We start from the raw sequence: 15,021 nt of genomic DNA on the forward strand, positions 1-15,021 counted from the left end.
GTTTAAAAATACCGGCAGAAGTTAGAGGGAGAACTCAGATTACTGCACAGGGTGGAAATGGCCAACCTACAGTGTAACATTTGCGATTCTCTGGAAATCTTCGGGATTTCAAGCAGCTTGGGGCAAAGGATACTTCACACACATGGTGCCTGCCATGTGTTCAGCCCTCTCTACTCGGGAGGCCAACTGCCAGGATTTGTGGAGCATGTGTGAGTATGTGTTTGGATAAAGCATTACTGGAAAGGGAACTTATGCAAACTTCTCTTCGTTGAGGTCATCTGAAAATTTTCTACACACAGCTCTAACACTGTAGCTGTTTCATAACTCAAGCCCAAATAATGCCACTATAGAACTTTTAACCTTTGTGACTGTCCATTCATTTCCAGAGAGGGCATTTTTTTTTTCCTGTACTTCACTAGCTAAAAATTTAGGCTTCAACAAACAGAATTACCTATTGCATCTATTTCAGGTTCCCATGTAGATGACTCCAACCCAGAGCATACAACACCTGCAGCAATGATGTATAGGTTGTCCCTCAGTATTTATCACTAAATAGCTCCCATTTTCTCAGGCACATGCAGCAATAAAGTGCTCAGAGTATTGGAAGGACAGTTGAGTTTGACACAGGTTTCATTGATTCAGAGGATAATAATCCTTCCTCTGGCAATGTGAATAGCCTTGGCAGTGCCCAAAATGTCTCTGTGAGTGCTGAGGAGGTGCCAGCTGCTGACACGGTGGGAGATTGAATTCAGCCCGGGGAAGGGGGAAAGATCATTTCTGGTTGTGGCTGCAAAACAATACGGGGTAAAAGAAGTGCAGGAACATCCATCCAGTTATGTGGGTTTTCCCTGAGGTGACCCCTATGGATACATTTGTTCTGATTTCCCTGAATTTAGCATTTGTTTGCTTTTTTTTTGTCTTTTTTTTTTACTGTTCGCTTCTTGCTGAGCTTCTGAAGGTTCCTGAGATCATTCTGTCTGCATATCCCTATATCTACATGTCCCCCTCTAACCTGTCATCAAACTATGAAACCTGTGGGTCAAATCCTGCCAGATTTTAGCGGAAGCCAAGTTTCAGCTGAAGGAAAGGCTGAACTGTGGTCTCAGTCATTTTTAGACCACGAGGCAATGTGCAGAGAAAAGAGACACCAAAAGATCAGACCAGAGTTCAAACCTCTCAAAATGCTGCAAAATCCAACTGCTACACACACCATTGTAGAAAGCCAAGTTCTCTTAACGTTGTGTTTGACTTTATTTAAAAATGCAGATGGCTGTACCGCCCCGTCTGTCCAACCTGCCAGTGAAGATGAGTTTGAGGAGGTACAGCAGCCACCACACAACAGTGCTTTCATTATATCTGGTTATGCTTCAGCAGAAAACCTCAAAATTAAGCCTGAAGATTTAATGTATTAATGAAAACTGGGTTTGCCTTTCACTGAAGGTGCAGAAGAAGATATAAACACTTCTGTAAGTGCAGAGGAGAGTCCTCACAGTTACGTTTGCAGACATCTCCGAAGATGATTAACGAACAGCAGTAATGGGTCTGTGTTCAAGCACAATGCTCCTGGAACTAATATCCAGAGCCTTCCCTGTCTGAGAAGGGCGTTTTCTAGGTGTTTGAATATGGGCTGGTTAATCATCAAAACTGGAGTCATTCAAGCAAGAGTGTCAGTGGAAAGGAAAAAGGCTGCTGTGTTTCCTAAAGGTGACAGGAGCTCCTGTGGCAGGCTCAGGGATTTGGGGAAATAGAAATCATCCACGGAAGAGAGGGAGAACAGAAAGAGCAAGAAATGGTCAAACAAGTTAGCAAATTTCTCTGTTCAGTCTGTTAGCCCCCAAATTTCCAAAGACGGGAATAAAAACAAAAATTAAAAAATCCCAAAACAAAACACACACACACACACAAGAAAAAAAACCAACCCACACCAATAAAACACCAGACTTGAAATCTAAGGATTTGGTGGCTCCAGGGAAGGATCCAGCTAAAGTATTTGCAAGAAGAAAATTTCCCTTAAAATAGAAATTCATGTGGATTGAGACGGTACAATTGAGCTGACTTAGGCTAACAATGAAGGCTGGAAAAAGTGAGGGGAGCAGTTATGTGCTAACTTTCATGTTCACATTTTTAAAACAAAATACCTCACTGCAGACGTGCCACTTGCAGGAGTATATTTTCAGGCTGAAAAGATTTGTGTCTTCATGCTGAGACAGGAATTTGTACTGAAAAATTGACCTAGAACTTCTTTTTCAAAAGGGAGAAAAGTTTATAATGGTAAAAAATCCAAGCTGAAAAAAACTAATTTTTTTTTAATATCCATTTTTACTTGCCCTAAACTGATTTTCTCCAATGCTCTTATTTTCTATTTCTTCCATTAAATCCAAAAGTCAGGGGTTTACTGTGCTTGAGCCATTTGGGCCATGCTGTTCTGACTCCTCAGCACTCCAAGGGTCTTTGCGGGAATTAAGTGCATCTCACAAAAGGACACATTTCTTAGGTGAAAGCTGAATTTTATTTTGGACTGTGTGACTGTGAGTGGCTGAAAAAGTAAACAAGAATTTCCTTATGCCTCTATACCAGTTCTGTTAATCGGAGCTTTAAATGAGTTGATTTGCTCGGTTACGGGTGGGAAATGAACTGAAGCAATCCTCCACTCGCCAGATGTCCAGCCAAAAGTAACCCAGCCAGGTAGGAAATAAGGAAAACAACGATGTCCTGCTGGTCCAGGCCAACCATACACTCTTGTCCTCCTCAGGCAGAGAGGTAATATCATGAAAGTTCAGATCAGCAGGAACTCCATGGCACCATGCTTTAGTTAGAAGAGCTAAACAGTGAACATAAGAGTGCTTCTTGGTTTAGACAGATGGGATGGCCATGGCTTTCTGGTATAGCATATTCAATTTATAGTTGTTTGAACTTATTCAGAGGTACAGTGAGCTACTTGGCAAGTTGAATATCCCACAGCCTTTTCCTTTTCCTTCTTCTGAGGAATCCTTCAGTGGTCCTTCCCTACTGGACCTGTCCAGTGACAGCCCCACAATTTATCTTCTTGGATCACAATGACAGATCCCCAGAGCCTATATTGTGCTGGCAGCTCTGCAAACATAGGCAAGGGAACACCCCAAGGCAATCTTTCTCAAAATGGGGAGGCAATGTTGCTATCCCAGTCAGTCATCCCTCACAGAATCCATCTGAAATAGGTTAATGCATTTTTTTTTTTTTTAATATATATGGGTACGCTGGGTTGAGGTGGTCATCTCAGGGGCACATTCAGAGTGGGCTGTCCTGCTGCACAGAATGTACTGAGCAGAGCAGAGAGGCCAAGGTGTGACTCCCAAAGCTGTGCACTCACATTTCCTGATATCTTTTAGTCGTCTTTGTCAGCTAAACTGTACTTCTGTCCTGGGAATACCCCGGTGATGTATAACTTCAGCTGATGAGCTAGGATTAGAAGGACTTTATATAAGGCCTCTTTGATTAAGTGGCTATTATCAAATAAAAACTTGGTGCTTCCCATTAAGCACTCTCAAGTTCGTGTCCTCATTTTACTTACTCTGTGCTTGCATTATGCTCTGGAAGAGGCAGCCTGGCCTTTTTGCCTCATCCAGGCCCACTTTGCCAACACTAATAAGATGCTCTGTCTTGTTGAGTGCTGATGTAAGAAATGCAATGCCCTGATGGAGCCTTTCCTTAACGGTGTTTCTCTAAAATCACCACATCACCTTGTAGTTTACTGCTGTAGTTTACTGTACAAATTAGCCCAGCCCCTGTGCATTTTCTGCTTCACCAGATCCTTCAGTGCCTCCTCACCAGGCAGCTCTCTGCTTCCAGCAGAACAAAGCTTGTACCACTCACAAAAGACTAAAACAGTAGCACTCTCACCTTTTGTCTTTGTTTCTATCGCTGTGCCAGTGCAGTTTGATTTGTCATCTTCTGCAGCATCTGTGCTCAGGCTTCAGTGATTTCCCATAATAGCCCAATATACTTTTCGTGATCCATGTTCAATTTATACGCACACCCCACTTTAATCCTTCTGTCCAGATCAGTTATTTCATACTTTTGTACATGAAATTGCATTCACCATCTGTTGGCCCAGTTGCCCTACATAAGCCAAACCCTCTGAAGGTATAATTGCAGTATTGTTCATTATTTGCTCACTCCCTTTCCTCCCAATATACATAATGACAGCAAAATTGAAGAAATATTTTAAATCTAATTTGAATTCCCTTCAGGTTTTTTACACTGTGCTGATCAAAATAGTAGCTAGGGTCTTCAAAAGAAGAAGCCATCCATCTCAGAAGAGCCTTGATGCCCTCAGATAGCTATCTGTGAAAATGAGTGAATTTTTGTAGAACTGGAGCGTGGTGTACCAGCATTAACTGAGCTGATGGCAAATGCTATCAGCACATCAGCATGCTGTTAAATCATTGCACAGAAGAATTCCAATCTGGTTAATCAGGATCTGATTTTATACTGCCACTTCCATGAATTAAATGTACCCAAAACATTATTTTCTTCTTGTCTTATCTATTCTGATCTGTATTTCAGCCAAATCCCGTTGTTCTAGGACTCTACACTATACACCGTGATTGGGCAGTTTTTCAAGCATCTAGAAAGAAAGCTTGTAAGCACCAACCATCTTCCCCAGGGATAACTATTCCTTGAGCTTTGATTTAATTTTTCCTGCGGTCAGGAGGCCACCCACAGATCTTCAGTTCTGCCTGACCTGCTTCATTTCTGCCTCAGCATTAATAGCAAGGGCAGGGGGATGGGAATTGTTAAGACTCCTAGGTTGGTCCAGACCTGGGTTTGCATTTACCTTTAGGACTTACGGTGGGGAGGAAACCGCTGCAGAGCCACGGGGAAGCACCTCTGACAAACATCAGAGGCACACGCTCCAATGCAATACATTTCACCTCCTGGAGGAGCAGCTTCAGTGGAGATAAATAAGACATGTAATTTCTTGTCAGGCTGTTGCATTTCCCACTGCTCGTTTTAACAATTACACTCCGTGAATTTTTTTTTTTTTTTTTATTAAGCAACTGGAAAGGATAGATTCTTGTAACCTAGGAAGAAAAATTGCCTGGAGAAAGGAAACATACCCAGACTTAATTTTCTCTCTTGTGCTTTTTGAGGTGTTTGCAATGAATGTGTTTTCAGTACGGCAGCCAGTAACAAGACCTGTGGCTTTGGCACTTCTTTGCCACACTCACCTTTTCAGCAGCCAATTTCCTTGCAGCCAAACCCAGGTGCAATAAAAGGATCCATCCAAGCCATTACTTTGATTTTTGCTGTTAAAAGGAAGAGCACAACTTTCTCCCCCGAAGTCACTGGAAACACCGCCATAGATTACAACAGGAATAGTTAGAATCCCATAATTATTTCATATGCAGCTTTCTGTAAATCTTATTTTTAAAGCAATTAATGAAAGAAGTGATTGCCCTTTAGTGAGAGGTGTCCCAATGTGAATTGTAATCAATGCTTCTTCTGAGTGCTTCTTTGCACTGCTATCTGTAGCAATTAGAAGCTTCTTCTGTAAAAAGGTTAAGCAAACACAATTTTAGTTCTTATTATTAATTATTTTTCAGACAGGGCCAAGTTTTAAGAGTGTGTCTGGACTTACAGCTTTAGTATTGGAGTTACTCTCATAAAGAAGAGGCTGCCTTTAAGACTGACCTGGAAAATATATATTCAAGGAGCACAGATGCTAAATGCTTCAGCACTTCTCTTTGCTTTCAAGACCAGAAGGTTGTACATAAAAGACACTTCAGTATTCATGACTACAACTTCAATGCTTTTTTAAACAGTGATGCTTCTAAACTCTAGAGCAACTGTTGTAAACAGATAATAAGATCAATCTGAAATCCTATTTGTTTGCTCAAGCGAGGCACCTTTGAAACCAAAATAAAATGTAGAAGAAAAAAAATCGAACTGTCTTTGAAGAGCAAATAGAGAAGTATACAACTGAAAAATAGATACTGAGACAGACATCAATCTGCCCTCAGTAAACATCCATACTTAACTCTGATTCAACAGGATGTAACATAGTATTACAGTGACAAAGATTATTGAAATTGCCAGTGATGTATTTGCTTGTTTTGGTGCTGAGCACGTTAAAAATGGGAAGGGAGAAAGGACAGGGGGAATAAAGGCTTTTGTTCCACACAACATGAGAGTCATTAAAAATGCATCTAGCTATACTTGGAATATTTCTCTCGTGAGGGATAGAAATACAATCCCCTTGACACAGCTACAGCAGTTTTGTTGGGGATATTTTTTTCCAAGCAGAGCAACCTGTATCTTCCCCAGTATGGCTATTTCTGCTGGAGTCGGCGCCCGAACAGAGCTGGTCCCTCAAGGAAGGGGCAGGATGGCTCAAGGTCTCCAAGGAGGAGACTGATGCTCAATAAATAAAGTACATTGATAAACCTGAAGAAAGGTTTGCAGGAGTAAGTGTTCAGCATTGCCAGCACTACTGAGTTTCAGGGTGATATTTCAAGGCAACATCCAGGTTACGAACATGAAAATATGGCACCCCAGACTCTCAGCCATCTGAACACCGCCGATGGTGAATGCTCATTTCTAACATTTCTCACCAGGGTGAGTATTGATTTCATTTCTCACACTACACTAGTCACTCAACCAAGCTGCAATCCAATGTTTCATGTGTTAGTCACACAGGCTTGTGGGGACTTGCGGTCTGTAGTCTATCATATGGTGACCTTTATGACTGGCATAGTCTTAATCATGATAGAAAAGGCTGATATAGAGCTATTCACATCATTATTTCCAGCAGTGGGCAATGGGATAGTTGAAGAAGTAGTAAGGTATGAATAGAGTGGCATTTACTGTCCCCTGTGGATGAATGTAGTGATTTGTTGTACAGTTAAAATGTTTTTTTAAGGACAAAATATTGGCTGGATAGGCAGCTGAGAAGAGGTAAATGCTCTGTTTTAGGTGGAGTGCTCAGAATAGAGGCATCAAGCCTGAAATTCCTCACATTAACTGCTCATACATCTTTTCCCAGCATCCTCATTCCCCTCCAAAAGCACAGAAAGTTTGTACCTGAAAATGAGGGATGAGCCAGTGACATCCTGGAGTCCTGTAAAAGCTTCATGTTTGTTAAGCTCAACATGGAAGATGCTCAAATACTCTAGCAGCATATAGACATTAGAAATGACCAGGAGAGTTCAGCCCACGGGGAGTTTGCAATATAAGATGCTGACCTTTGAGACGGAAGGTCTCTGCTCCCATGAGGAGCCCTAATAGCACATTATTCTGTATTCTTCATCAAGACTGTTCTTCACTCAATGTCCTCCCCACAAGAAATAAATAAAAGGGATCAATATTTCTTCATTCTAATTTTGCTATTTGCTAGATTTCCTTGTAATTTTTGACCTCTTTCCACCTTCCAAACTGTCCCTACTTTCTACGAACATTATCACCTGTTCAAAACATTTTCCGGTTATTGCACGAGTTGTATCAACATCCTTCAGAAGATGCTGTGATTTATGATGAGATCCACTCCACTGTGAAGGGTTAACCTGAACCTTACATGCTACTCAAGCTCCCAGGCTGACCCTCAGTGAAAATTAATAGCTTGTGTCTGTTTAATATTCTTTTCTAGTACATTCTCAAATCATTTCATCTGTGTTTAAATGGATCAGTGGTTTTCATATTCAATGTTTCCTCATTCCTCTTTCATTTTTTACTAACCCTTTGCTGTATGCAGGTGTTTTTAAAATCATAGAAGAAAGTCCTTTTGTTCATTGCTTTTATTTGTACTTCATAAGATTATTATAAAGTTGAAGGTAAGGAAGATGCATCACATTAACAGTTCTATGTTGTCTTGCTCCAACTAAAATGTGGACCACATCTATCCATTTTATGAGTTACATTACAGACGTGGTAGTGTCATAATTTGCTGCTAATCAAAACATGCCAGTTGGGCACAGATTTCCTAAACACATGCATCAGTATTATTTGTCATGTAAGTCATTCATTTAAAACTGATGCATCTGTTACAATCAAAGGTGCTCGAGATAGAAAAGGTCCTTAGGGAGGCTTTCAGCTTTCCATTTAGCACTAAAGTGGAACTGAACTCAATCAGATGTATTATTATTGTCATTATTATTTAATATCCCACTCTGCCTCCCCTGTGCGCTAGCCACTTAACGGAAAATGTGAGTACAAACCTTGTTTCAGATTGCTTGCCGTTTGAGCGATGGACTAGAAGTCCAAGTGACAATAGAACACATATGACAAAGAGAATGGCAGGATCCTGTTGGAAAGGCTGTGCAGGTGCTTTGGAGAGGCAGTCCAGCTCGTTGCTGGTCATAAGGGATTTAGGGTTTGGGTTTTTTTCTGTTGAAATATAAACATGGTGGTACAGCTGTGAGTTTTTAAGAATGGCATGATGGTGAATGAACTCAAGGAGTGTATTTGAGCATTGATACTTTATTAGCACAGACACTAAAGCTCGCTAGAAAGAAAGAACTACAATGCAATATAATGCAGATGCTAACTAACAGAGAGATGGTAAGACTAACTAAACTGCGGCTGTAAATTCCCTCTTTCTTACTGGGGTCAGATGCTCTGCAAGAATTGGGCAGTGTCTAAGTCTTGCATGCCTTCCAGCTTGTATTAGTCATGCTTACAAGCTCAGGAACTTCTTGATTTCAGCAGTGCTCATGACATCTCCAGCTTGAGGTCTGCCCTTGTGCTGTTTCTGCAGGACTCGCGTGCCTGACTTTGAAAAAAATCAGTTTGGAAGCCAAGGCTGGGACCTACATGTCTGTAGGAATGTACTTATTATGCTTTGCAGGTTACAGAACTGCAGAGATACTGAGTTTCCAAGAAAACCTTACGTACGTTAACCTTGGGCAAAGGCAGGGGACACTCTTTGTGCTCCCAGGTGACCCCTGGGCCCAGTGATGGTCACATTCATCACCCAGCCAAGCTTTCCTCAGAAAAGCATATTTTGAATTTGTTTGGATCTTATTGAGTTATCTATGAACTACCAAATATTTCACATTGTATGGGGAACATTTGAGTTTCTTAAATGACACCATCAGCTGGGGTGACTGCAAATATCCTAAATAATCTCCCCAGTTTAGTGAGGAAAGGCTCGTCTACCAGGTAATGAGTTGCAGCTTCACTTTGTTGTAGATCAGCTGAGACACTTGATTTTCTGTGAGGACTACCTGTATTAAAACTAATCAGAGGCTATGTAGGAAACCCAGACAGATCCAACCCACCATAATTTAATCTTCCCCACAAACAAAATGTACTCATAAATCAGGGCAAGCATGTAAATGTGCCCCTCTAATGCTTCTATTAGAAAAACTGAAACTACAAAAAGCCCAGTAGGATGCGAAAACCGTGGTAATGTCAGCAGTATTAGACTAATTCATAACGCACAAGGAGCTGTGAGATACATTCTGCCCTTACAGCTGGCTAATTAGTCAAGATAGAGAGAGCAATCTGACAAAAATGTTGATGTCTCAGTTTCCATTTTGAAACTTAAAACTGACATATTTTTACATCTTTTATTGAACTTCCCAGATAAACACGGAGAAAAAGATAGAGAAAAGGTATTAAAATCTTCAACATAATTTTAACTTACTGAAAGAAGCATTCTGACAGAAAACCAAGTAAACAAAATATAGTGCTTTTGTTAAAAATTTGCATAAAAAGCTGAGTTTCACATAAATATGCATATTTATTACAGGGAAAGCATCTCTCTTACTAAAACACAACAGTAAGGAAATTATGATAGAAACAGTTTGATCAGATCTGGTACCAAGATATTGTCGGGCAAACTACAGCTACTACAAACTACTAGTTCATGGATGGTATACTCAGCTTGGTCAAGAAAAGGCATGTTCATACAACTGAATGACTACAGTAAAAATCACCCTCTTGAATGATCATTATCACATCACGTTTTCCAGGTGGTAAATAAACGTCCATGCAGAGGAGAGTGGAGACCCAGACTTTGTACTCAGAAGTGTGGCACCTCTAGAACTTCAGTCCACAACAGGTCAGTTCAGCACTGCTGCAATTTATGTAAGTCAACGAAGTTGAATATTATCCAATCCAAATATTTTTTAAGACCTTGATTCTCATCCTCTTAGCAGATGTACAACTTCACTACTCTATCCAGAACTGTATTATTTTTTTATGCTAACAGAGGGAAGAATCAAGCTCTTTCTCCTTGTCAAAAGATTAATGATATATGTCCATATGGAGGAAGTTATGCAAGAAAGTTCTGTATAAGTACACTGGTTGTCTTAAGTTTGTGTGCTCCATTTTGCTTCAATGTGATGTGCATAGACTATTAATAATAGTAAATTATTGCATTTAGGACAAAAACTCAAGGAAATAATTTATAACAAAATCTGCATTCAAAGCCACCTCTCAGCTTCCACATACTGGTCATAAATCACTGAAGAGACATTTATGATTGATTTACAAGAAGATTTTTATATTACCATAGATATATAAAAATAACAGTCGCCTTCTGAACAACTGTCCTTCATCCTAATTATGCAGCCAAACATACCCTTGGTAATTGATAGTTAGGATGTTTTCAGAAAAGAGACTTTGAAAGTCAAAAAGGAAGCTAAGGTACAGCTGCAAAGGTTGATACTGGATAATATTTACAGGTGGTTGTCTTTATTCACATACCTCCCGGGCAGATCACAAGAAGAAACTACATTGCAGGATGATATGAGAGGTAGAGTAGGCAATGGGACACAGTTCCCACCCTTCTGGTGAAAATATTGGTTGTGTTGCCTTTACAGCATCAAATCCCACTAAGCCCCAGGGAGTATCTCTGAAAACAATGTCTCAAGATCGTTTCTTTCTTTGGGTTAGGTGCTATTTGTAATTTTCTTGTTTAAGGGCATATGGTCTCCTCTGGGAGAATGAACAATTTTAGTGGAGGAGTGAATCCCATCTCTTGATGTCCCATCACTTGTACAAGAAGCAGGGACCAGTTTCTCAATCTAAGGGGAAGGGAAATTTAAATGAGTTGTGAAAGATTAATTATCTTTCAGTCCATTAGAACTATCCATGCTGTTCTCTGCTGTGAGATAACAACATCCAAACTTCTCCTGCTAAGCTCTCAACATTAGCAGAATGTCATTCATGTCTTGCAGACAACCCTGCATGCTTTGAAAATGTAGGAGACAGAAACTATGGCTCTTTCTCAATGAAAAATAACTGCTGAGTGCTCACCTGTGGGTCATTCTAGCTAAACAGCAAACATTCACATGAGAGCTTTCAGGTTATTTTCTGCAACCTAATTATTTTCTTTTTAAAATAGAAATGAAAAGTAGAGCAGGATATAACTTTGATAAGAACTTGTCAGGCTTTTCCTCTCCTTGTTGCTGCTCTTCATTTTGCTCCATTTTCTCCATGCTCAGTAACACCTTCCTCTTCCACACCCGGACTTTTCTGCGGGGTAGGGCATTGATGGAGGGCTGTCCTGTTACAGCAACCAAAAATGTGGGTTTTGTTAGCTTTGCAATAAGTACATGAATTGGGCATGTTTTCCCTGATGGCCTTGCTTATTTCAAGGTCAAGTACAGCAAATCTCCACTGCCTTACTGAGGCGCTATCAAATTATTTGTTTTTATTTTCTGACCTCTAATTGCGTTGCCCTGTTTTTGTATCGGAGGTCAGTGCAAGAGCAAGCAAATTCTTTTTATCTTCTACTGACTTATCTGAGTTCCAGTGAGGTCAACAACTCCCCTCTCCCCTGCATTCCTCCATCCTGCATTTTTATCATGACTTCAGAGATATTAGACTCCTTCATACCAAACACTGCAAGAATCCTTCACAAGAGGAAGTTCCTGCTGCTAAGAACTTAACAACGAAAAAGATGCAGCAAGACTCAGGAAATCTGCAGCAAGTTCTGCAGCCAGTCTATGCAGTGACTTCAGTAAACGTTCCCCTTACACTTGATTAAGTGTTTATACCAGACGACCCTTGCGTTAAATGCCAGTTAGTATACTCAGGTATTATTTATTACAACAAGGTGTTATAGACATTTCAGTTTCATGTGATTTCACAGATCCAGAGTAATTTAGGGATCCTGTTAATTTTAAAAGCTGAACCAATATAGCACAGTAAGGGTTAATCAGTGTTCTCCAGAATAAAATAAGTTAAAAAAAAAATCCAACTCCTCTTCTGGGGGCTCCTACTTGTTTCCCTTAGTGTGTGTGCAAACCTTTTGAGGACCAAAGGCTGTCAAGAATTCTGCAAGTTAATTACCACAGACTCTTACAGAAGAGTATAAGACAGAAGAAAAACATTTGATTTGTGTAAAAATTCTCACAGTATTCTCAGGTTTCTTCCAGTTTTCAAGGGCACATTGTTGCTCATTAATATGAAGCCAAAAGATTACTATTCAACTCAGGGATACGTGTCCAGTCGTAAAGATTGTGTCTGACCTTATGGTACCTAAAGGCATCGGTATAGCTAAGGTGACAACAAGGTGTTCTTTTACAGCAAGCTAGCTCAACTGAAATTACATAAGTATATAAAGTAACACCCAATAATACTATTAGCTGCTGCTAAGAAGAAGCTATTGAATGGAACTGGCAACATGCATCAGTTGAAAGGGTGAGAGAATTCAGTTCTGGCCAAAAAAGAGGCAAGAAAAAGGCTGTTTTATGGGAGCTGGTTTTGTTTTGAGAAGTTACCATGCAACATCACAACACTGTCAGTGCAGTTCTCCCTTTTCTATCTGTATTGGTCCTACTTTGTGTCGGCTAATTGTCTTGATTCTTTCGCTGACAGCATAGGACACTGTTTTAATTGTCATCTGCTCAGTATTTAGCTTCAAACTGTCCCATGAACGCCTTTACAGAATGCCTGACAGAAGTAGCAACCTCCACAGTGGCATTTGGCAGGTCTTTCATCTGCAACTACAACGTGTTACAGAGACTCTAGTAGTACAAATTCACCACAAAATCACACAGGAAAGTCACTTCCACTGAGAAGATCCTGCTAATCCAGCAAAGCCCTAAACCAGGTTTTACCAGCTCAGAGGTGTTAATGAAATCTTTTCTTCAAAAAGATGCACCAGTAATTTCAACAAACTCAGGAACGAGTATCATGAGACAGACACAGGCTGCACATCATGGCTACAGAAAAAAATATGACTGTGTTGAATAAGGCAAGCATGAATGGTAGATTGAAAGCATTCACACAGAAGTCCAAGATCCACAGAAAATACAGTCATGGACAGTAAACAAACAGCTCGATGGGAAGTCAGTCTGTGTATACAGGGCTAAATTTCAAGATGCCATTGAGTATCTCTGTAAACAGTTTCTTTTTTAAGGAAACAGTTCGATTTACAAGTATTGGGTCTGTAAAGTTATTATCGAGCAAGATGCGTCAGGGTACAACTGTTCAGTGTCTGGCTGGAACTTCGCTCACTCACAAAGTGCTTACAGCCCCCTTGGTCCATAGCACTTCACAAACTTTCACATAAAAGCTCTGCTGCATTTTGCTATTATAGGAAGGTACTTACGAGGTGGAAAGTGATTGGTGTTTGACAGCATAGAGCATACTAAAGAACCAAATTGCGTCCAACTAGCACAAGAAAAAGCAAAGTAATGAAATACCAGGAATGAAATTTGGGCTGACCCACTAAGACTAATGCTCAGAGTTGGGCAGAAGTGTCCATGTGTCACCAGCAACTGCGACTGTGTGAGAGCTTGCTGTGGCTTCCTACACAAAAGATGGCACCATCACTCCCTGTCCTACCCCACCACCTGGTAGACAAATTCTTACTGACTCCAGGGAACATTCCCTTCTGCTGCATCATCAGCCACGGATGATTCTGGCCAAGAATGTTTTCCAAAGTGTGACAGTGTCAGGAAAACAGAACATTTGTAATAAGGTGTTCCTACCACTGGTATCTTAGTTTCATAAATGCACATCAATTTGTAAAATACAAACAGATGAAATTATTTTTTTTTGATTGACTAAATAGAATTATCTTCTAGAATTAGAGCTTCAAGGTCTCATTCTTACCATAAAGAAATTATACAAATATTTTTACTGTATATTGACTTATAGTTTGGACAATCATTGCTTTATGAGAAGCTGATTAACAGTCAGGAAAGTGGTAGTCTACTGTCCAGTAATTTGCTTTTCATTTTCTGATTCTGCAAATTAACTTTCTCACTAAATGAGGCGTTAGGCTGATGTCAATATTTGCAGGTACTCCACAATTATACTGTGTTTGCTAAATCACATTGCTTTAATTCCAGAGTCATTCTGATTTCCATTCACACCATGGTCCTGCTGGGTGCTTAGCTCTCCTGTAAAAGTGTCGCATGCCCTCAGGTCTCATGGAGTCAATGACATTAGAGATTACTCAGCTGCGTTTAGATCTGAGTCTCGTTTGTTTGGGAAAAGCATAATTAGAGGTTAGGAGCCAGGTTTACGCAATGTAGATTGTAGACAAGTCATCCAATTTTTGCATTTAAGAACCTCCTCTCTTTTTTTAACTGTTTTCATAGTGAAAGATCTCAAGGTGAACCTGCACCTCTTGCTAAACTAATGTATCTTAATTTTCTGCAATTTTTAGCTTCAGTGAGGTGTTCTCCAGCCTTTCATCATCTCGGGGAAGGAAAGCTATCTAATCAGCTTGTCTGAAGGAAATGCCTCTTTAATGAGTCCAAGTCTCCAGCAGGACTCAAAATAGCAAGGCAGTAAAGTCGGAAGTGTTTATAGAAAGAAACTGCATTAAAACTGTTAGCATTGTGGTATCTTGGATATGACAGCTGCTGATACATCCACAAGCTGTCCCAATCTGAACCCTCCTTACTGCTGCACACCCTTGACTGATGTGAATACTTATACTCCCCATTCTACACTGCCAGATGATTAAAAACCTTTCCTGTCACCTCCCTCCTGTACCAGCTGATCTATAGGGTTCTGCACCAGACACTCACAAAAGAGAATTTCAAAGCTATCCCAAGGAAAACTGTCTTGCCTAGAGTC

This window comes from Streptopelia decaocto (assembly GCF_964273445.1).
Source record: "Streptopelia decaocto genome assembly, chromosome: 9".
In the NCBI taxonomy this organism is placed as follows: domain Eukaryota; kingdom Metazoa; phylum Chordata; class Aves; order Columbiformes; family Columbidae; genus Streptopelia; species Streptopelia decaocto.